The sequence below is a fragment of the Ostrea edulis genome, chromosome 4, assembly GCF_947568905.1.
Source record: "Ostrea edulis chromosome 4, xbOstEdul1.1, whole genome shotgun sequence".
Lineage (NCBI taxonomy): Eukaryota > Metazoa > Mollusca > Bivalvia > Ostreida > Ostreidae > Ostrea > Ostrea edulis.
In genome coordinates, this window is record NC_079167.1 from 53362947 (window position 1) to 53385973 (window position 23027).

The 23027-nt window shown below is 35.8% G+C and overlaps 1 long non-coding RNA gene across 1 annotated transcript; it reads right to left on the reverse strand.

Moving 5' to 3' along the window:
• Nucleotides 1-2963: 2963 nt before the first annotated feature.
• On the reverse strand, nt 2964-7027 carry LOC130054205 (uncharacterized). The gene is made up of 2 exons (XR_008802487.1): nt 5657-7027; nt 2964-3195 (listed from the first exon to the last, which is right to left on the reverse strand). It is a non-coding gene; the product is annotated as an uncharacterized LOC130054205 (long non-coding RNA).
• Nucleotides 7028-23027: the final 16000 nt, after the last annotated feature.

The window sequence follows — 23027 nt, forward strand, 5'->3', positions numbered from 1 at the left end:
GCGAATATAATATATTTGTTTTAATCTATTATTTAACCATCATACTGGGAAAGATGTTTTACAACCGTGATTTGTGTACAGGTAGATGCTAATATTGACGAGAAAACAATATGTGTATCAAACCGAAGAAACTTATTGTACACGTTGACTTTCTATTCCATAGAAGACTGAAAACAGTGCTGCGATATAAATTTAGAGAGAGAGAAAAAAAATAGTTCCGGCTTCTGGTTGTCAAGGGTGTGTGTCCCCATACCAAACCAGGTTATACAAAAAAAGCCTGCGTTCCTCAATTGGAATTTGACCAATCAGAGACAAGGATACAATAAGAATTAAATTATTAGTAAATATCTTTTTTTATAAAACCTTTTCAATAAACAATATGTTTATAATAACAATTGTAAAGGAATAAAGAATATATTGATTCCAGTTGGTTGAAATGAAGTTCAGGATGAACAACACAGAATGTTTGGTGCAGTAGATTTATTTCGATTGGGTTTTATAATCTGGTAATTGTCGGATCGAAACTACGGTCATTTTTGTTTGTTTCCCAAAATAATTTAGATCACCCCGACATTTTTGTATACTCCCCACAAACTAAAGAAAACTAGAACTGACCTTTCGGGACTAATACCCCCACGGAGCACACTATATAATGGATAAAACAGACTTCCCAGATCAAACCAGAAGTTGTTTAATCAAATGGTAATCTATTATATCATTTTTTAAATCGAAAATGTTGCTTAAAAATCAATGAATCGATCAAATATTAAAATATTTCCGGTATTGCTCAATATAAACACTATATCAATAAATATGATTTTCAGAGAATTTAATTGTTTATTAGCCGAGTTGCAACGAAGTTGAACTCGGCTATTGGTTTGGTGATGCAGGCGGGCGGGCGGGTTGGCGGGCGGTTGGGCGTCAACAATTGGTTTCCGGATGATAACTCGAAAAGTTTACAATCTAATCAAATGAAACTTTAATATATTGTTGGGTACCAGGCAAGGAAGACCCCTATTGATTTAGGAGAAAAAGGTCAAAGGTCAAAGTGACCGAAAATAGAATGAAAATTTCAGAAAAATTTGGTTTCCGGATGATAACTCCGAAAGTTTAAATCCGAATCAAATGAAACTTTGATATATTGTTGGGTACCAGGTAAGGAAGACTCCTATTGATGTTGGAGAAAAAAAGGTAAAATGTCAAGGTCACAGTGAACGAATATAGAATGAAAATTTCAGAAATATTTTGTTTCCGGATGATAACTCAGAAAGTTTAAATCCGAATCAAATGATACTTTAAGATATTGTTGTGTACCAGGTAAGAAAAACCCCTATTGATTTTGGAGAAAATAGGTCAAAGGTCAAGGTCACAGTGACCGAAAATATATTTAAAATTCCAAAAAAATTTGGTTTCCGTAGGATAACTCGAAATTTTTAATTTGAATCAAATGAAACTTGGATATATTGTTGGATACCAGCAAAGCAAGGCCTCTATTGATTTTGGAGAACAAAGGTCAAAGTCACAGTGACCGAATATAGATTGAAAACTTCAGACAAATATGGTTTCTGGACAGTAACTCGAAAAGTTTAAAACTGAAATTAGTTCTTCACAATTATAAATATGCCACATCATTCCTGGCTTTACAATGTATCCCATGCAACTCGGCTCATGCACCCCTGGGTGCATATACTGATTTTTATCATTTCTTTTAATTTGGTTCATGGTTTAAAATTGCTAGAGTATGCCCCCCCCCCCCTCCCCCCCGCAAATGGATACATAGAAAATGGAAATATTCATACCTTCATTATAAATCAAAATCTATGGTACAGAAATGTTATTTTACTTAAATGAAAATAGTATGTATAAGGTCTGATTCAAACATTTAATTTGTCCATAAGTGCACATCTTCATATGGTGCGTAATGGGTACACATTTGCAGAAAAAACCATGACTAGTTTCTTAGGCTGATTCAAATATACCCCCCCCCCCCTAAACTTCGTTTGCGGGGGTGTTGGTGTTTAGCCTGGTACCCGAGGACTTCCGATGTTCAAAGTTAGCCTGGTACACGAGGCCTTCCGATGTTCAAAGAACTTCTATGTTGGTGTTATAAAAAACTTTCTCCCAATAGATGACACGCAACTAGGAAGTAAAAATAAGGGAATACAATTGAAAGAAAATAGGTCTACAGACCTTATCGGTCATCTGAGTAATATTTATAAGTATCACTAGCCCTAAGGACTACAGAGTCTATAATAATTTTTGTTCCGCATATCTAAGTTTAATTTTAATATCAAGCTGCAGTATACAACAAGATGTGTTCTCAAAACACAAATACCCCCGGAGTGGCAATACTGATATAGACTTTACATAAATATATCATACATAAATATATCAATAAAAAGTTACAGGAAACACGTGTTTGTTTTGAATTGGGGTAGGTGTGTTCGGTATCGGTAGATCAATTGGCTATTTAAAGTGTTTACGGATGAATAGGTTGAACCCGTGCTAAGCATGAGGTAGCCACGTATAAGGTAGAATTTCGGGCCTTTTCAAATCATTCGAAGTTCGTTGCTACTAACAGACTACAACCCTCCTAACGTCAAAGCAAGCATTGACAGATGTTTTTAGCCGACTATCGAGACCAGTCAATGGATGAATCCATACTAAACGAGCCTTCATATCACAACAAAAACCAAAGATGTCTTCACGTCCGTCCAACTTTTCATGCGAGTCTTTATGCCCGTTCACCTCTGCATCTCGGTCTGAAAAGGCCCGTCAAACTTATAGTAAATCTGCTCTGGGGGAGATGTGAATGACGGAAATTGTGGGATTTGCGGGGAGACAGAAGGGAGAAACAAGGTGTAGATATTGGGTGTGAGGCGAGGGATGCCGGTATTGGAGCCATGCGTGGTGCATGAGAGTCAATGTGTTCAGAAAGACAGCTTTGACGAATCTCAAATTCTACTGTTCAAAGCATTTAATGTCTAAAAAGTAAATAAAACATAACGAATGCATAATACAAAAGAAATTATTCTTATCGTAAATCAAAGTCTATATTACTTTCGGTCTCTGGACTAACGGGCATTCCAGTATAGTTCAGCCGTCTTCTTTATCTGTTTCCATTTCTGATGGAGAGTGAGTTAAATGTCGGCTTTTGTCTTGTTGGCGATGTCCTCGTGTTTTTCCGTTGATTCTCTGAAATGAAAATTGGAGTGGATTTTTGACTTGATGATTGATTGATTATTGTTCAACGTCCCTCTCGAAAACATTTCACTCATATGGAGACGTCGCCATTGCCGGTGAAGGGCTGCAAAATTTAGGCCTATGCTCTGCGCTTACGGCCTTTGAGCAGGGAGGGATCTTTATCGTGCCACACCTGCTGTGACACGTGACCTCGGTTTTTGTGGTCTCATCAAAAGGACCGCCCCATTTAATCGCCTTTTAAGACAAGCAAGGGGTACTGAGGACCTATAATCTAACCCGGATCCCCATGAGAAGACTTGATAGAGTGCGTTGTGATTTGCTGGTAATGAAAATTTTTGTTGTGTTGAACATGTTGTTGAAACTGTAGAAAACTGGTGTCTAATGTTGTGTCTGATAGTGTCGTGAGGGTTTGGCGTTAAAGGTAGTTGTTGTGTCTGGTGATAGTCCGGAATGATTTTACTTCCTGGTTTAGATCGTACTCCCCATCAAGTCTCGCATATTCCGAACTCCTGCTGCATATTTAGAGATATCTGAAATACATATAAATATTGGCGTCATCTATTTGTATATTTGATGAGTACTATTAGCCAAATGGTTTATGTAAGGTAAATTTACCTCGTTTAATCTCTCAATATTTTTGCAAATAGTCGCCCATCTTTCATCATATAGCCTTCAGTACCCCTTGCTTGTCGTAAGAGGCGACTAAATGGGGTGGTCCTTCGGATAAGACCGCAAAAACCGAGGTCCCGTGTCACAGCAGGTGTGGCACGATAAAGATCCATCTCTGCTCAAAGGCCGAGCAAAGGCCTAAAATTTGCAGCCCTTCACCGACAGTGGTGACGTCTCCATATGAGTGGAAGACTCGAGAGAGGGACGTTAAACAATAATCAATCAATCTTTCATCAGATGGCAGACCGGAGGCATGATGTTTTCTAAAAGTCACCCCCTATCCTTTATGATGGTTGTCATTAACCGTGTCGGACTCGTTCTTTTCAATGAATTCGTGTACTGCAGATGGGCATTGCACACGAATCATAAGCCCCTAAATGGTCTAATATATGTCTCTACGTAAAATGGCATATACAGACCCCAAAACAACGGCGAGAATACTGCTCTGCTAGCAAGAATAGATTTCTGACGCTAGCACACAATACGCGGAGAGCTAAGCTGAATTGGGAAATGATTTGAAACATAATTTCTTCATTGGGGGTGGGTAGACTTGTAAGAAAAAAGTTTCTACGTCATTTTGGGGGGGGGATTATTATGTCTATTTTTCATTTACCAGTTGTTTTCATTAAATGACAGCCAACCTTGAATGTAACATATTTAAAGTTTTTATGTAATAGACCAGTTGGGCTATTTTTCCATAATTTTTACTAGGCCAGGCCATAAAACCTGAGCCATGGCCTAGATTTGAATTTTACATTATTTCCACAAGCACTTGTTTCGTATCTGATCACCCCCTTCCTTTTCTCTCCACAAGATAGCTAACTCAATTTCAGACACCCCATTTCAAAACTCCTATATTTTTGTTAAAAATGTATCATTAATCAACATTACCGGGGGTGTTTTGATATAGTTTAATTTGAGATACTTTTCTATTGTCCAAAAAATTGTTCCAGTTGTCCTCTGTCAAGCCTCTTTATTGTAAACCACTCATTTTGTCTGTTTAAAGCAGAGAAAGAAACATTATCTTTTTATTTCATAGTCTAGCTGTTAGAGGTTATTTATAAACCTTGTTGGCCACATATAGAGTCCTTGTACATATATGTAAATATACACTTCCTAGACTCTAAATATTTAGAGGATGTAGAAGTATTCTTGCACTTAATTTTTTACTCAAAGAAACGAGAGTAGAGGGGAAACAACTGAAAATCCCATGATACAGTTAATTACACTAAAAAAGAGTAACAATTCCATTTTTAGTGTAACAATTGCCCTGTTAGGGAATTGTGTCCAACCTTTTAAACAGTCGTAGTGATGAACCATCGGAATATTTTTTCATGATTGATTATCAGTATAATCGGACGCACTATAATTAATTAATATTATCGATTAATTTCAAGTATTAAATTTGTTTATTATTGAATGAAGAATGAATTGGTAAAGAATTTGGGGTGATTTCTGAAATGCATTTTTGATGTATTTTTTATTATTGGATTCATTTATCAAATTAATACTTATGAATTAGTTATTCACAGAAAATGAATAAAGAAAGCACGAGAATAAATTACCTTAAGTTATATTTTGATTAATTGATTATCAAAATTTTTAATAGATTATCTATAATCGGGGGCCATTTCGATTAGATAATCGAATTTTTCTATTAATCAGTACATCGTCGGAGAAGAAACTCTACTTATGATAAACAGAAGGAATGAAACTCATAGTAAAAATATGGTATGAATTTGCTTATCAAAATATCTTCCTTGCACAAAATAAAATAATTTACCTCGGACTTCGAAAGGCCGGGAAAATAATAGCTCCGAGGGAATGTCACATAAACTGGTCCTCCAATATGATTCTATAGTCTGTTTCCCAAAAGATTCGATGTAACGCGCGCCCTCTGTCGTCATAATGGTAAAACAACGAACAAATGTTGAAATGCAGTAAACGAATGAGCAAATTCGAATGTTGAACTATCATCAGACGGATTACCAAAAAAAAAAAATTACTGTAACTCGCAACTGCAATGTGCAAATGCTCAAATATGGATGACGAAGATCAAATTTCAAATTTACATTGAATAAATAATGCATTCACTTGTTACGCATCTACACAGACATTACATTCCTTTACATCTTACGCCTTTCAAATAACGAATATACTGTTATGTACGACAAATGTCAAGATAACGATTAACATTTTTCTATTTTACATTGAACCAATGGCGCATTTAGTAACAACAAATACATAATTACAAAGATAAAATATTGAACTCTGGCTCTCCACAGATAGGGGGTTGGAGTGATAACAGTCCTGGTGGTTTTATAAACTTCTTTATTTTCTCTACAGAAATAGTATACCTGTAAACATGAGACTATATCTGTATTTTCTCCCCTCGTCAACATTTTCTACATGTAATGTATTTTTACACGAGTTTCGAACTCGCAGGCCCCATCATATTGCCTCTAGCAGACAGCGCATATGTGTATGTCCTTCCTTCAGAACCCATCGTCAGTTACCCACGTGTGCTTCTAATCGATTCCCTCCATCATTGAGGGAGCGTATGTGGACTCAATACCGTGGTTTGTGACGATGTCCAGAACCGGGAGCTCGGGAGACGATCGTACTATGGCCGCGTCAAACCTATAGTGATTGCTCCTTCGCCAAACGCTCGGTATTTAGAAGCGAGAATCACGGGTCTTTCGGATAAGGCCTTTAAAACGGAGGTCCCATATAGCGGCAGACGTTGGCACGATAAAGAACCCCCACTGCTATGGCCTTGGGCGCGAAGTATAGGTTGTGGTACTTCACCTACACCTGGTGACGTCTCAATAGGAGTGAAAAATTCTCGACGGGACGTTAAATTAATCAGTCAATGGTTCTTGACAGGATGTATGAGAGGCCATCACACCCTATGACTGTCCACTTGCGAGCCCCACCTACATCTGCCTCCAGTAGACATGAAAATGCTCAAGCATCCGATATGAAAAATAAATATTATATAATGCAATAACACTCTGTCAACATTTTAATTGATATATTAATATCTTTTGCAAACCTTTTCTACGGCCTCACGAGAGCAAGGGTGTTCAAAAACTGGCTTCCCTGTAACAACATGGCCCGAATGTCCTGGGTTGTGCTTAGATTCCATAGAAGAATATCTGAATTTATTATTGAATTCAAATGAGCTATCTACTTGTATTAAAATACATTATTTTCAATTGCATGACGTAGAACACAATAACAAAATTAGTCATGCCTTTCAGCGGTCAGTGGAGTTTCACTGGCTTCCTGCAGCTTGTCATCGTCAATGTGATCTTTAGGACGCCATCGTTGTTACTTTGTTGCTTCTATATTTCCTTTAATCTCCTCAATAAACGTATTCCTGAATAATATAGAAATATGTTTATCATTACCGGTATATTCATGTTTTCCCTCTTTCAGGGGGAGACATTTTTTTTTACTTTCTTTCCGTCTGTCTGTCACAAAATCTCGTGAACACTTCTCCTCGTATCATTCTCTACCCAGAGTTTCGTGCGCTCCTAACAATCAGGGGTGGGATCAATTACATTGAAAATGTAATTCAATACTTTTAATTACATTGGTTTTAATATATATGCAATTAATTACTCTCAATTACTTTGAAGAATGTTATTCAATACATTTCAATCACTGACGTTTGTAAGACTAGACCGTGAATACTGCTTGGATTCATCTTCCAAGCCTTATAAGGAATTCTGCTAAAATCTGCCATGAAATCTCCAGATGCATTTCCTGTTTTGGAAGGTACATTTAAATACATTCAATTACTTGTAATTGAGAACAAAGCCATGCCATTACAAATAAATCTAATTAATTTATTAATGTATTTAACGAACAGCATATTACAACTTACATTTTTCAATTACCCATCCCTAATAACAATACATTCAAAAATTAACATTTTTAATGAACTGATCTTATCAACTAACTCGCACTGAAAGTTGTTAAATTTTCTATGGATTACAGATAGTACCTATACTAAATCTTATGTTTCAAAATACATCACTTACATATATTCAAATTGAAAGCCTGAACTAACTAGATCTAATAGTGCTAAACAAATTCAAAGGTACAACCATTTGATTCTGAAGGGAGAATGGGGTAGCTGTCTGACAAATTTTGTCAATATCTTCCATTTTTACAATCAAAATATACAGATGCAATTTAAAGATTTTATGACGTCAATCATCAGTCAAAATGCTAACAGAGTGATGGATGTAATTCAATTAAGGGCATTCAACTTGGTCTCAATCTACCAATTATGAAAATATAATCAAATGGTGATAGCCAAGATCCTTTAAACAAAAAACAACCTTTAATGTCAAGAGACATTATGTACATAAAATGTAGAAACACTGTACCCTGTCATCAAGTCCAGCTTCGTCAGCTATTGTTGAAGTCATTTTGTGAAATACAGTAAGATACTGACTTCTATGCTTCATTAAGATAGCATAGCATGATGCTAATACAGGAATAATTGAAGGCTTGATTTTCTGGGAATTTGGAACAGCAATAGTCATGAATACTTGTAGCAGAAAAGGCAATCTGCAAAAGGAAAGAGTGAGCGTAATCTATATACATGTATATCTAATTGACATGATTAGACTGAAGAATCAAGTTATTTTTACAATAAATTTCATATCAAAATCTTATCTTACTCTAAATTGAGTAAGTTGAAACAGATTTAACAATATCAGAGTGTTTGAGAAACGTGTGTTGTCTATAATAGCTTTTATAGTTGTATATTATATGAGTGACTGCTAATATATCAAAGTAGACTTAGCACTTATCAGACAGACAAATTGTAGACAAAAATATGTCATGCATTCAATTTATTGAGTTCAGATGATACTCCAACTGCCTTAAAAACTTTATGGTCAGGGATGGGGGTAAGTACTAAGGTTGGTTATGAGTCTTATCTCGTTTACAATTCAGATATAATGTCAAATATCAAATAATCTCTTTCCACCACTTGGTTTGGACCCTTGAAGTAAAGAACAGATCCAAAAGGAACAGACTTTGTATTCAGTTGAAAAGATTGAGACCTCAGTGTTCTTAGAATATCACCTTCTTTTACATTTTCTCGTTCAGTAAAAATATCTGTCAAACACTGCAGTGTTTGTTTCTCCTTCACATGCTCATGAACAGCTTCCTGCATTGTCACATACGAGTGATCGTGATCCTGGTCAAAGAAAGACACTTCTTTAGGCACAGACACACAGAAATCTTTATCTTTTGACAATTGAAACAATTTAAGTTGTTTTCGAGAAGTTCCACGCACCGTGGATACTGAATCGGTGACGGCAAGTGATTTTGGGGTTATTGATGACAACATACCCCTTTTCGTTGTTGAAGCACCCGTTGCTATGGAAGATGAAGCTGAGGATCTAGTTTTGTGAAGAAAATCGTTTAACTTCAACACCTTACCGTAACAATTTCTCCTGCATCCATATCACACAAAGCACCCACTCTACCTTTGCACCTAGAATTTCATTTAGTCTAGAATTAAAATCCTCTGCCAACAGTTTTCGTCCTGCCAATTTAAATGCCACAACTTCTTTCGAAAAACAAATAAAACAATCAATCCTTGCTTGTTTTGTTGGAGTGGATAATTCCGCCATTTTATCCAGTCAATTCAAATGTCACAACTTCAATAGAAAAACAAATAAAACAATCCATTCTTGTGTTTTGTTTACAAAATCCGCCGTTTTAACCGCGTCATGTGATGAGATAAATCATGTGACACAGGACTACTTTCTCAAGCGTTGACAGAGGTGTATGTGTAACACGCCCTCTGGTGAGAGAATGCTCCTCGTATATGGCTTATCGGATAGACTTGCAACTTTGTACATTTGTAGATGTAAATATTGGTGGGACAGGAGGATCCAATTATTTTCCTTAAAGTTATAGTGGATCTAAGAGGGATGGAGGATGTAAAATAGCTTCTGAACACTTCTCCTATATAGCTTATCAGATAGATTTAAAACTTTGCACAATGTTTCAATGCCATCTGTAGATGTGCATATTGTCGGGATAGGAGGATCCAATTATTTTCCTGAAAGTTACAGTGGATATAAGATAGATGGATGATGTTAAAATACATGTAGCTTGTGAACGCTTCTCCTCCTATACGGCTTATCCGATTGACTTGAAATTTTGTACAATAGACTACTTCAATGCCATCTGCAGATATGCTTATTGTAGGAGCAGGAAGACTCAATTGTTATCCTTAAATTTATGGTAGACTGGAGGGTGGAAAATAGTTTTTGAACACGTTTTTGATGTGACTTATCGGAGTTCATATTGTCTATGTTCCTGTCCATGCTTTCTCCTCCATACCATGCATTATAGGAAGGGGAGGATGTTTCATTTAGAGCACTTCCTATTTGGGGAGCACGAGAGACATTTGTTTTTCATAAATACAATCTCTAGTCTTATATATGCGGAGGTTTGTAGGTGGTTGAATAGGTGAATTTATTTCACATAGATGTATTAACAACAACCTGTAGACGATGGTAATATCTTGGGGCCCCCGTGGCCGAGTGGTTAGAGCATCGCGCTCAAAATCACACGGCCTATCACCTCTGGGCGGGTTCGAATCCCACTCGCGCCGGTAAGTGAGAAAGTTTCCCTGTTTACTTTCCGAAGGTCGGTGGTCTCTTCTCGGGTATATTGAATCTGAGTTCTGTCTTCCACCAATAAAAACGGGACGCCACCAGATAACTGAAAAATTGTTGAGTGTGGCGGAAAACAGCATTATGTGCTCTGGGCCGGAACAATGATCTCCTTACATACCACAGATATTCGTATCACTGGATGTGCTCCAGACAGAGAGAAACAACATAAAAATCAGAATACCGAATTTAAATATCTTATATGGCAAAATGGTTTCCAATGAGACAAAATAATAACAGTATAATAACAAAATATGATAACAAGATGACAAAAATGTCTAGATGAATATGTCAAAAATCTCTATGAAATTTGTACAAATGAAGTATATAAATGATGTATAATCTCAAATATGGAGATTTTAGAGGAGAACAATGAAGTTGGAAAATAAATATTTTCCAGAAAAATAATCTCGTCACTGTTCAAAATATTAAATTTCAGCCAAAAATCATCTAAGAATTATTAGATTTAAAAAAGTATAGTAATTACAATAATAGTAATTGATCATAGAATGAAAATAAATTATTTTCCAAAATAAATCCTAAAGTAAATAAATTCGAATGAGTCAGTGACTCAGTTATCAAAATTCCGTATAAAGTGAGGTGACAGGGGACAGTTTCTTTGGTTCTGAAACATGTGGGTAGGGGGTATACATCAAAGTCAGAATATGACAGACTAATGAAAAATCATATTTCCCTTTTATGTCAATACTTGTATTTTATATTGGTGTAGTTAATAAATTATGACCCTAAATTACATGTAATCTATAAATACTGGTGCTGGTGCACAAAACATGCTCTGAGCAGGTGCCCCTTTTTTGCTTTGATTTTCTCTCATTTGGGCTAATCCGCACCACCCCCACACCATCACAGTACCAAGCATGGTGATTTCGACACTGTGCACAACCAAGAACCCTATCTGGACTTCTTAAAAATCTACCTTTCATATGGGGCCATCCACCTTCCCTCTCAGCTGCAGACCTTTTGCTGGACCCTGCATGTTTTCACCGGAATTTCTTCAGCAACTGACCACGTGTCTTATTTTCGTATTTGCACCCATCTATATGCTAGGAATCATGGTGACACCTACATGTTGTATATCAACATTTTTATTAAGCACTCAGCTACATTTGACATGCATCCTAAAATTATTGTATACATTTTTACACATGTAACAACACTTCAAATATGGGGTATTTCCATTTTAAAAAAAAGTTGACCGGGCCTATAGTGCGAAACTGTCCCCTGCTACCTGAAAGTAGCAGAGTGGAAGTGAGTTAGGTGCTGAATCAGTACCTGAATGGAACGTTCTGTCGGACAACTCCAAGAAAAATGGACAAGAACTATCCTATTATACTTTACTAAACAATAGGAAATTACTGAATCGAACAATTTATATCAAACGAGTTATTGGATTCACATAACACTAGATAGCCAATCGGAGGGGAATTTACAAAGGTATGTTAATACACAATACAGGAAGCTACGTAGATTGTTTACAAATGGAGAACCGGGAGAACATGTGTATGACTTCGCGTTGTGTAAAGATGAAATAGGTAAGCACAAATGATATAGACAAGACCAGTTTTCCTACACTCTTTCCTCCTTGGGGAACAAATGTGTAAACATTTGTTAAAGTTTTAGGCAAACGAATAGGAAAACTGTAACTACAAACAATATAATAGTATAAATAATACACGATATCGTCAGACTAAGTGACCAAACTATCTACAGTAATTGTTATAATTTAACTATAAACTTCTCATGTATATGAAAATAGTAGGCCTATGATTCACTCATTCATCTGTCTGATAATATTATTTACAAATTTTGTTTGTGATAATTCACATATGTATGTATGAACACTATTTACATACAAATATATATATATATATATATATAGTTAGTTAGTACTCGATACTTTTCATGGCTCTTAAAGGTTCTATTGGTGCACCTCTAACCCATCTGGGATTTTTGTGGTGGGTTGATTGATTGATTTATCATTGTCTGATTTCCGTGGAAATAGTTTTTCGTCCCTTGCATTGTTCACTTCTGGGTCTAGATTTTCTGACAGTATTGTGGTTTATTGTAAGGATTTTAAAACTTCTAACTTCCTTTTTCTTTGGGCGACTGCACGTGGAGGTAGTTGTTTTGACTTAGGTGGGAGGTGGTTAATTGGGTCAATAAATTCAAGATTTGTTACTGTTAAGGTGTGGAATGTAGTATTTTCCTGATGATTTTTCTGATGTTGGTTTCTGTGTTTCGCTTGAATCAGTTTGCTGCAGATGGAACATTTAAACATTTTCTTGGTGGGTTGATGTAATTTACTCCAGTGGGTCATGAAATTCCTGAAGGATGTAAAAATGGTTCGATGTGATGGGTAACTTTCGACAGGACACGGCATTCCTCCCTCATCCCAGTCAGGTCTCAATTTAAAGTTGCCATCTCTCTCTCTCTGACTTCAATGTTAAGAATATCCATTCTTTGAAAAAAAAAATCACAGTACACAGGCAAATGTGCCTCACGTGAATTTCACGTGAAATGCTGTTCACGTGAAATTCACATGAACCTTTCACGTGAAATTCACGTAAATTTCACGTGAAAAGTGATTCACGTGAAATTCACGTTAATATGTCCACATGAATTTCACGTGAATCACTTTTCACGTGAAATTCACGTTAAAATATTCACATGAATTTCACGTGAACAGCAATTCACATGAAATTCACGTTAAATTTTTCACATGAATTTCACGTGAAAAGCATTATATCACTTTTCACATTAGTTCCTTGCGAAAATTTTAATGTGATTTGATTTTCGCAAGGAAATAATGTGAACGTTGATTCACGTGAATTTCACGTGAAAAGATTCACACGAATTTCACGTGAAAATTTCTTCATGTGAAATTCACACGAACAATTTCACACGAAAAGCTATTCACGTTAAAACTTTCACAAGAAAAGCGATTAAAAGAGCATCAAATGTGAATTCACAAGAAAAAAAATCACGTGAAATTCACGTGAATTTCACGTGAAATTCACATAAAATTCACGTGAATTTCACGTGAAATCTTTAACATGAATTTCACATAAAATTCACATGAATTTCACATAAACTTTATAACGTTAAATCTGTGAGCGTACATAGTGTATGAAAAGGGTGCTATATAAATATGGTATTATTATTATTATAGGGTTAATTGACATGGGAAGTCTTTTTCCCATCATTACTAAAGTATTTGAAATTATTGGACAAGGTAGTGAGCCCAAGAAAACGGAGATTAATCTCACCTCTCCAGATGGAAGGGAGATAACTGTTCATGGATTGATTGATTTTATATTGTTTTACGCCCCTCTCGAGAATATTTCCCTCATATGGAGACGTCACCACTGCCGGTGAAGGGCTGCAAAATTTAGGCCTATGCTCGGCGCTTATGGCCATTGAGCAGAGAGGGTTCTTTATCGTGCCACACCTGCTCCGACATGGGACCTCGGTTTTTGCGGTCTCATCCGAAGGATCGCCCCATTTAGTCGCCTCTTACGACAAGCAAGGGGTACTGAGGACTTATTCTAACCCGGATCCCCACGGGATTCATGGAAAAATTGATGTTGATTTAGAAATCTTGGGAAAGAAAATTTGCCAAGGGTTTACTGTTGCAAATTTATACAATGTAAATATCCTAAGAATGGATTTCTTAGAGAATACTAATGCAGCAATCAGCATAAAGAAGCAGGTTTTGAAAACATCTTCTGGGCAATTTAAGCTGTTTAGGAATACCACCAACAGCTGTGCCAGAATCAAAGTTGCTGAGACTGTATCAGTCCCTCCTAAATCAGAATATGTATTTTAGGCATGGGTTAATAAACCATTTGATGGAATGGGACTGATAGAACCAATTCAAAGTATGGCAAGTAAGGGTCTTTTTCTAGCCAGGTCTCTGTGACCCAAGTTTGGGAGCAGTGACTGTATCAGTCCTCAACACAAGAGAGAAACCTGTAACCCTTGAGAGAGTCTATTGTTGGCACCATGGGGAGTGTGAGTGAGATAATAAAAGATTTCAGTACAGATTCTCACACATACAAACATACAGATAGAGACTTCCCAGAGCATTTTCAGCCTTTGTTAGATACAACTCTCCCAAGTCTAACAGAAACTCGGACTCAAACATCTCATTCTTGAATACCAAGATATTTTTCATAAACCTGGATAAAAATTAGGTCAAACTGACAGAACCACACATAAAATCAATACCGGTGAACATCCAACCTATTAACATGCCATTCAGAAGGTACCTCATGGTTCAGAAACAAATAATAGACAAAGAAATTGATAAAATGTTAGAACAAATTATTGAACCAAGCAATAGTCCTTCGTCTGTAAACATATGCTTAGTCAGAAAGAAAGATGGCACACCAAGATTTTGTATAGATTTTCGAAAATTAAACTGTGACACAAAAAGATGCTTATCCTCTTCCTCTCATTGACGAAACTTTAGATACTCTTTTAGGTCAAGCATGGTTGTGTACTCTCGATCTAGCCAGTGGCTACTGGCAAATCAAAATGCATGAACAAGATAAAGCTAAGACCGCATTTACCTCACCATAGGGGATTATTTCAATTCACATTAATGCCATTTGGGCTACCAAATGCACCCGCCACTTTCGAAAGACTCATGGATTCCATCTTCAGAATTATGACTTTAAAGAAATGTCTGTTATTTAGATGATGCAATTGTTTTGGGCAGATATTTTGATACCACATTAGAAAATCTGAGCTTGGTTTTTACACAAATCAGAATGGCAAACCTCAAATTAAAAGTCCGAATGAGTCAGTGACTAAGCTATCAAAATTCCCTATAAAGTGAAAATAGCAGAGTGGAAGTGAGTTAGGTGTTGATTCAGTACCTGAATGGAGTGTTCTGCCGGACAACTCCAAGAGAAATGGACAAGAACTGTCCTTTTATTCTTTACTAAACAATAGGAAATCACTGAATCGAACAATTTATATCAAACGAGCTATTGGATTCACAATTGGTTAGCCAATCAGAGGGGAATTTACATTGTATGTGAATACACAATACAGGAAGTTACGTAGATTGTTTACAAATGGAGAACATGTGTATGACTTTGTGTTGTGTTTAACTTGAATCATGTTTTAATAGCACCAAAATAATATGTAAAGATGAAATAGGTAAGCACCAATGATATAGACAAGACCAGTTTTCCTACACTTTTAATGAATTCTGACAATGTATCAAGTTCTTTTTCATATTTAGCACATTGTCTGGGATAATCCTCGACAGAATTCATAATAGAAATGAAGTTCTGTCGCCAATTGTAATGTAATTTACCTGTTGGGACGAGTCAGTACAGATCTGTCTTGACGCTCGATGGGTATAAACTTTTCTATTGCCACATATTACACTCAATAATTTTAATATGTAGACGTTTTGTTTGTTATTAGCTTTTGTAGTTTAGTTGTAGTTTTAGTTTTCTTTTCTATGTAAATATTCTATTGTCCTGAGGAAGGGACAGGTTGTCGTGAAAATTTGACAATTCACTGTTGTTCGTGTCTTTGGTAATTTTTAGTGCTTATATATATATATATATATATATATATATATATATATATATATATATATATATATAAAACACTTTTCTCATACAAAGAACCCGTGCTATTTTTTCAACAGAATCTTTTTTTACTTTTGGAATCGAACCGTATGTAAATGAAGTGGCCACAGAGCTGCATCCCTTAAAATCGGTCTTCACTCTCCATTTCTGTCGTATAACCTTTTAAAAATATATATATACACTAGTGTTTAGGAAAATTCTAACATGTCAAAACAAAGTACCTGTATTATACGAAACTATTGGTCATAAAACAAAATATGATATGGAGGTACCTGGTTGTTATCAAAAAATGAAATAACATCAGATTCCTTAGGGAAAGGTATCTTTTCCTGACTGTGGTCACTCAACCACTTCAGAACTGGTGAGCAGGCGGAAACGATAGCCACACCATCCTTGCTACCCAAAAAATGAAAATCGATTAATAACAATAAAAACACATCTCAAATTGAAGGTTAGCAGCATTTTAAAATGTTAATTATCCCAATAGAATGACGCACATGTTTTCGAATACACTAAAAGTGACTTAGCAAAAAGAAAGCGGGACGATGAAGTTTTTATTATGCCCCCCTTTGAAAAAGAGGGGGCATATTGTTTTGCACCTGTCGGTCGGTCTGTAGACCATGTGTTGTCCGCTCAATATCTTGAGAACCATTCACTTGATGATAATGATATTTCATATGTGGGTTAGTTATGAGTAGAAGAGGATCCTTATTGTTTTTCAGGTCAAAGGTCAAGGGTCAATCTACTCTGGACATAGGAATATAATGTCCGCTCAATATCTTGAGAACCCTTTGCTTGAAAGACATCAAACTTGGCACACTGGTACATCCTAAGGAGTAGATGACCCCTATTGATTTTGAGGTCATATGGTCAAGGGTCAAACTGGGCATAGGAATATACTGACCATTCAATGTCTCGAGAACCCTTTGCTTGACAGACATCAAACTTGGTACGCCAGTACATCTTCAGAAGAAGATGACCCCCATTGATTTTGAGGTCACATGGTCAAGGGTCAAACTGGACATAGGAATATACTGTCCGTTAAATATCTCGAGAACCCTTTGCTTGACAGACATCAAACTTGATACACTGGTACATCTTCAAGAGGAGATGACCCCTATTGGTTTTGAGGTCACATGGTCAAAGGTCAAACTGGACATAGGAATGTACTGTCCGTTAAATATCTCGAGTACCCTTTGCTTGACAGACATCAAACTTGATACACTGGTACATCTTCAGGAGAAGATGACCCCTATTGATTTTGAGGTCACATGGTCAAGGGTCAAACTTGACATGGGAATATACTGTCTGCTCAGTATCTTGAGAACCCTTTTCTTGACAGACATCAAACTTGGTACACTGATACGACTTCAGGAGAAGACGACCACTATTAATTTTGAGGTCACATGGTCAAAGGTCAAGGGTCACACTAGACAGGAATATACTGTCCGTTCAATATTTTGAGAACCCTTCGCTTGACAGACATCAAACTTGGTACACTGGTACATCTTCAGGAGAAAATTACCCCTATTTATTTTGAGGTCACATGTTTAAAGGTCAAGGGTCAAACTAGACATAGGAATATACTGTCCGTTCAATATCTCGAGTACCCTTTGCTTGACAGACATCAAACTTGGTACACTGGTACATCTTCAGGAGAAGATGACACCTATTGATTTTGAGGTCACATGGTCAATCCACTCTTGACATAGGAAGATACTGTCTGCTCAATATTTTGAATTGATGATACTACTCTCAATTAAATGATGTGTGTGTGTATAACCATTTTCAATTTTGCACCATGGGGGGCATATGTGTTTTACAAACATCTCTTGTTTCCAATATAATATATAGCTTTAATTGCATTTGCCAATGCTGTGTCTAAGACGTTACTTCCATCTCCCTTGACTCCCTTTCAAATCCGCAAAGAGGCTTGTTGCGTCCAAGTATGAAATCTTAAAAAAAAAAAAACCAAGATGTGTTTGTGAAACAAATGCCCCCGATAATGGCCAATTCCGAAGATGGTCAAGGTCACAAGGGCAAATATCTTGGTACCAGTAGAAAGATCTTGTCAAAAGAAATGATCATGTACAATATGAAAGCTCTAATATTTACGATTTAGAAGTTATGACCAATGTAAAAAAAGAAAAGTAGGTCAAATGTCAAGATCAAAAGGTTCAATACCAACGGAAAGGTCTTGTAACAAGGAATACTCATGTCCAATATCAAAGCTCTATCACTTACTGTTCAAAAGTTATTTGCAAGGTCAAAGTTTTTAAAAAGTAGGTCAAACTCCAAGGTCAAGGGGTCAAAAATGTTGGTACCCACGTAGTTTCTGTGGAAACGAGGGGGTTATTTATATTCGGTCTTTCCTATCTCCCTCGTTTCTGTCCAAGCCTTCATAAAGTATGTGGGAAATCAGTCGCGCTTCGGTTTGAATTTATTTCAGCTTAAAAACATTTTTACCATGTATTACGAGGACATCTTATCAATTCAAGAATGGCATCATCTTACTAGATGAGTTAAACGTCTTTAATGCATTGTCGTCTTTGTAAAGCTGCCCAACTTGCAAAGAATCTTCCAAGATGGACTTGAACTGGTGTCTCCCTATGTAAAAAAAAAAAAGTAAAGATTTTTTTCAAAGATACATTATTATTGTGAAAGGAATATTGAATAATTAAATTATTGTGAAAGGAATATTGAATAATTAAAAACTAATACGAATGGTAGTCATAAATGACAATTGACTCGAGATCGTCCTCATTTACATCGCCGTCCTCGATCCTGGATAATAATCCCACCACCAACATATCCCCCCCCCCCCATTTTCTTGTTTAAAGTAGATTCTTCTGAAAAAGAAAGAAAAAAGTCTTACTTGTACGAAAATAAGAATTATAATATCCTATCATGAAGAATAATTTACCTTGTTTTATACAAAACATAACATATATACATTAAATTTACCCCAGCATAAGAAACACACACTTCGCAAACATATTTTGCAGATGCTGAAAGTAGACATTCTTTCCGTAACTAGTTAAGAATGGTACCTCGAACTTACCTACATGTAGTTTTTACACTGAGTAATTTGGATTCCAAATCATCAGTTCCTTTGAATACCGTATGGTTTTTGCATCCACTCATCTTTTGAAACGCCATTTCTAAAAATTCTTTCCTTTAGCAATATTCAACGGTTCCAGAAATTTAGTTCTAAAGGTTCACCATAGAAACATTCTTAAAGGACATATCTCCTGTTTTCAAAGTATACAATATTACATGCATTTTGTCTTCTTTATGCTTATAGTAATTAATTCTAATAGTTCGTTCGCCGAAATTTTGCGATAATTAACCACAATACAGACTTAAATCTAAGCCCCGGTTTCAAAAAGTCAAGTTAATTAGGTAGGTAGTCACGTGGTACAGTGACGTCACATGCGCCCTTCGGATTGTGAAAGTACTGCGAGATATTATTAAAAACTCAACTTTTAGGGGCCTAATTAATTTACCATGGGCAACATTTAAATCGATGTTGATAAATTGTCCGAGTTTTATATGTGTTCGCCACCAGTGCACACATATAACGATGTAAATACCCAAATATAGCGAGTAAAGCGTGTATGAAATCGGCAAAATTGTGAGTAGATAATGTTTATATGGGTCGCTGTCTACAAACTGTATGGGGATGTTATTCCTTTATACATCTGTAATTGCTGCTGTTTTTCTAAAATAAACAGTGCAATCATTATTTATTTTTGGATTAGACAAATTATGATACGTTAAATTGTTGACAACTAGGCCCTATGCCAAGCTATTGTCACGCGTGCATTTCGGAAAGAAAGAAAAAGACACACAAATCAATAAAAATATTCAAATTTAAAGTGGTAATCACATTATTTTTTTTTGATAAAGCAATCTTATTACTATTTTTGAATTGTGATCTGCACGTCTTTAGGAAGTACGAAGTGGGAGCACGGCGTTATAGCCTATTGACGCACTCAAGATGCTACGAGTTCAATAAAGAAATAATTTTATAATTCAGTTTAAAGTTAGGAAATACAATATTCTATTATTTGTATAATTAAAAGTTCAATTATTTTGTATCTTTATTTTTTGTTGTTGTAAATCTACCAGTTGGTAGAAGTTACATTGTACAGTGTTGTATCGTCGATATATGTTGTTACAAGGTGAAGGTCAGTTGATCCGAGTGTGTATTGAATTTGAAGAGCAAAACAGAATGTATGCTATAGGCCTACCAGTGCTTATAGCTTCGATATATCTATTTTCTCGCAGTTTATCAGGGTCTCTGTCCAAGCGATGTTTGAGAAAGTGACTGGGTGTGTTTTTTAAGGTAAAGTTCTTGCTCCAACAAAAAAATTATCCACGTCTGTTTTCTCGTACCTTCCTTCGAAAAATTGAAAAATACTCAGTCTAAATCCTTTCTACCGACTAGTACACCCGAGCACGGCACAAAACATCTTAATGCATTATTATTTACAAGCCGTTAACGTGACAATTGGTTTTTTGTCGATTAAATCTAATCTGTTTATGAAATGACTAATAGATGTTTTCAAACCCGAGGGCGCATATGACGTCATACAAAATGGCGCGTAAACTAGCGAAAGAAAATATGCATATCGCAAGATTTGAATTTTATCGCTTTCAAACTCGAAAACTACGTAAAATATTTCATTAAAAACACATTTAAAGTAGTTTTAGGCACAAAAAGAGTTAATTTTGCTGAAAAAATGAAAAAGTTTAGAAACATGCGTTGTGTCTTTTAAGACTTTATGAAATGTAACGATTATTGGTCAAACTTGATCAAGGTCAAAATAGCGCTTTATTTTCAACACAGTGAGAGACTGTAAAAGAGTTCGAATTCATTTTCCATAGACCTCAATACTAACATTTGGCCCTCTCACTAATTAACTACATGTATATTAATTTTAAACAAATAACTGTCAACATTTAAAGTTCATTCCAAGTGCTAATAAAAACAAACAAGTGCACCGCTAAACTACAGGAAATGTTATGAAGATAAGTATTATTTAGGCATAAATAAGGAATGGGGCCAAATTCTTTTGTAGACTATCAAGATCGATTAGTCCATATATATATATATATATATATATATAAGCACTAAAAATAATCAACGACACGAACAACAGTGAATTGTCAAATTTTCAGGATAACCTGTCCCTTCCTCAGGACGATAGAATATTTACATAGAAAAGAAAACTAAAACTACAACTAAAGTACAAAAGCTAATAACAAACAAAACGTCTACATATTAAAATTATTGAGTGTAATATGTGGCAATAGAAAAGTTTATTCCCATCGAGCGTCAAGACAGATCTGTACTGACTCGACCTACGCTGGATTAAGTCAAAAAACAAAGATCGGGTTAAGTTAGTTTTGCTGTTTTACAGGTAAAGCGTATTAAATTTTATATACACATGCATCGTCCGACGACGGTATATGACAATCTACCATTGTATTGAATGTATGGTTCAATAAAGGTAAAATGAGAAGCTTTTGAAATATGTGACAAGTCGGTCATCTTCTAGCATCCTCGTAAAATTCACATTATCAAAGAGATGGGCGGTCCTTCTCTCAGTGCGCGACAGAAGGACCGCCCATCTATTTGATAATGTGAATATTACTCGGATGCTAGAAAATAACCCAAATAGCCAAACTATCTATTTAGTATTGCTTGTAGGAGTTATGGGATTGATCACTGTTCGTTATCTTCACCTTTCATACAGTACAAAATTGTTTTAGAAGGGATCATAGTTTATAATTAATAATTGTTTTGCCATTCCAACAAAGTAACAACTATTGACCGAGTATTTATTTTTTGACGTGGGCCTGACCTTCTGAAAGTTTGATGTCGCCATCTTTTTGAAATAAACATGTGTAACAACGATCAATGAAAGTAATATTTTAATGCAGCGTTATTAGAATGTTCAACAGTTTACAATAAAAAGTAGAAGTGTTTGTGCATTTGGATTTTATTCACGTGGTTTCTTTGGATCTAAGGGCGAGAGGAAATCCTGAGGCACTTTAGGCCTAGTAAGTAAAACTGTTGAGATTTATTACATTCAATATGGCTTCAGAGAAAAGAGACTGTGCTTGTAAATACTTGGTACCGCAGCATGTCGAGGTATTTTCGATTATGCATGTCCAGTAGGCGCTTGATTCCTTGTCGATGATAATAGTGTGGACATATTTTTGTTTTCTGATCGTAATTTTTTAGTCGAGTTGGCATTTTTATGGCCGATAACCTGCATTACATGTCAGTGGGGGCAACATCATTTTAATTTTGCTATAAAAGAAATTCTAAATAAATACAGAATAACAAGTTATACGCTTTATTTCATGCGTCGATATGCATAAACACAGAAAATATGTCATCCAAGCGGGGACAGTGTCAAAAGTAGTTCGGACAGGAAGTGCTTTATCAAACGGGCGTGTGATAAAGCTAATGCTTTACCTCACTTTCAATATACACCACATGTATGAGATAAAAATGTTTACGTTTTCCATTTTTGTTGAAGAAGCAACTGTCTATGATGTCAAAAAGTTTAGTCTTTAAAATATCGTGAGGAATGGTCGTGTAAAGTGTTGAAAAGACACATGTTTTGATGTTGTTGATTAGAGAAAAGCTTTGCGATTTCAAGTTTACTGAAAGTTCTAAACTTTAGAATTTTTTTGAATTCACATTTGATTTACACCACTTCTGGCATATGTAGTGGCACAGTACATTTGAAGTTTCCTCCTTCACAGCTCTTGCCAGTAAGTGAGAAAGTTTCCC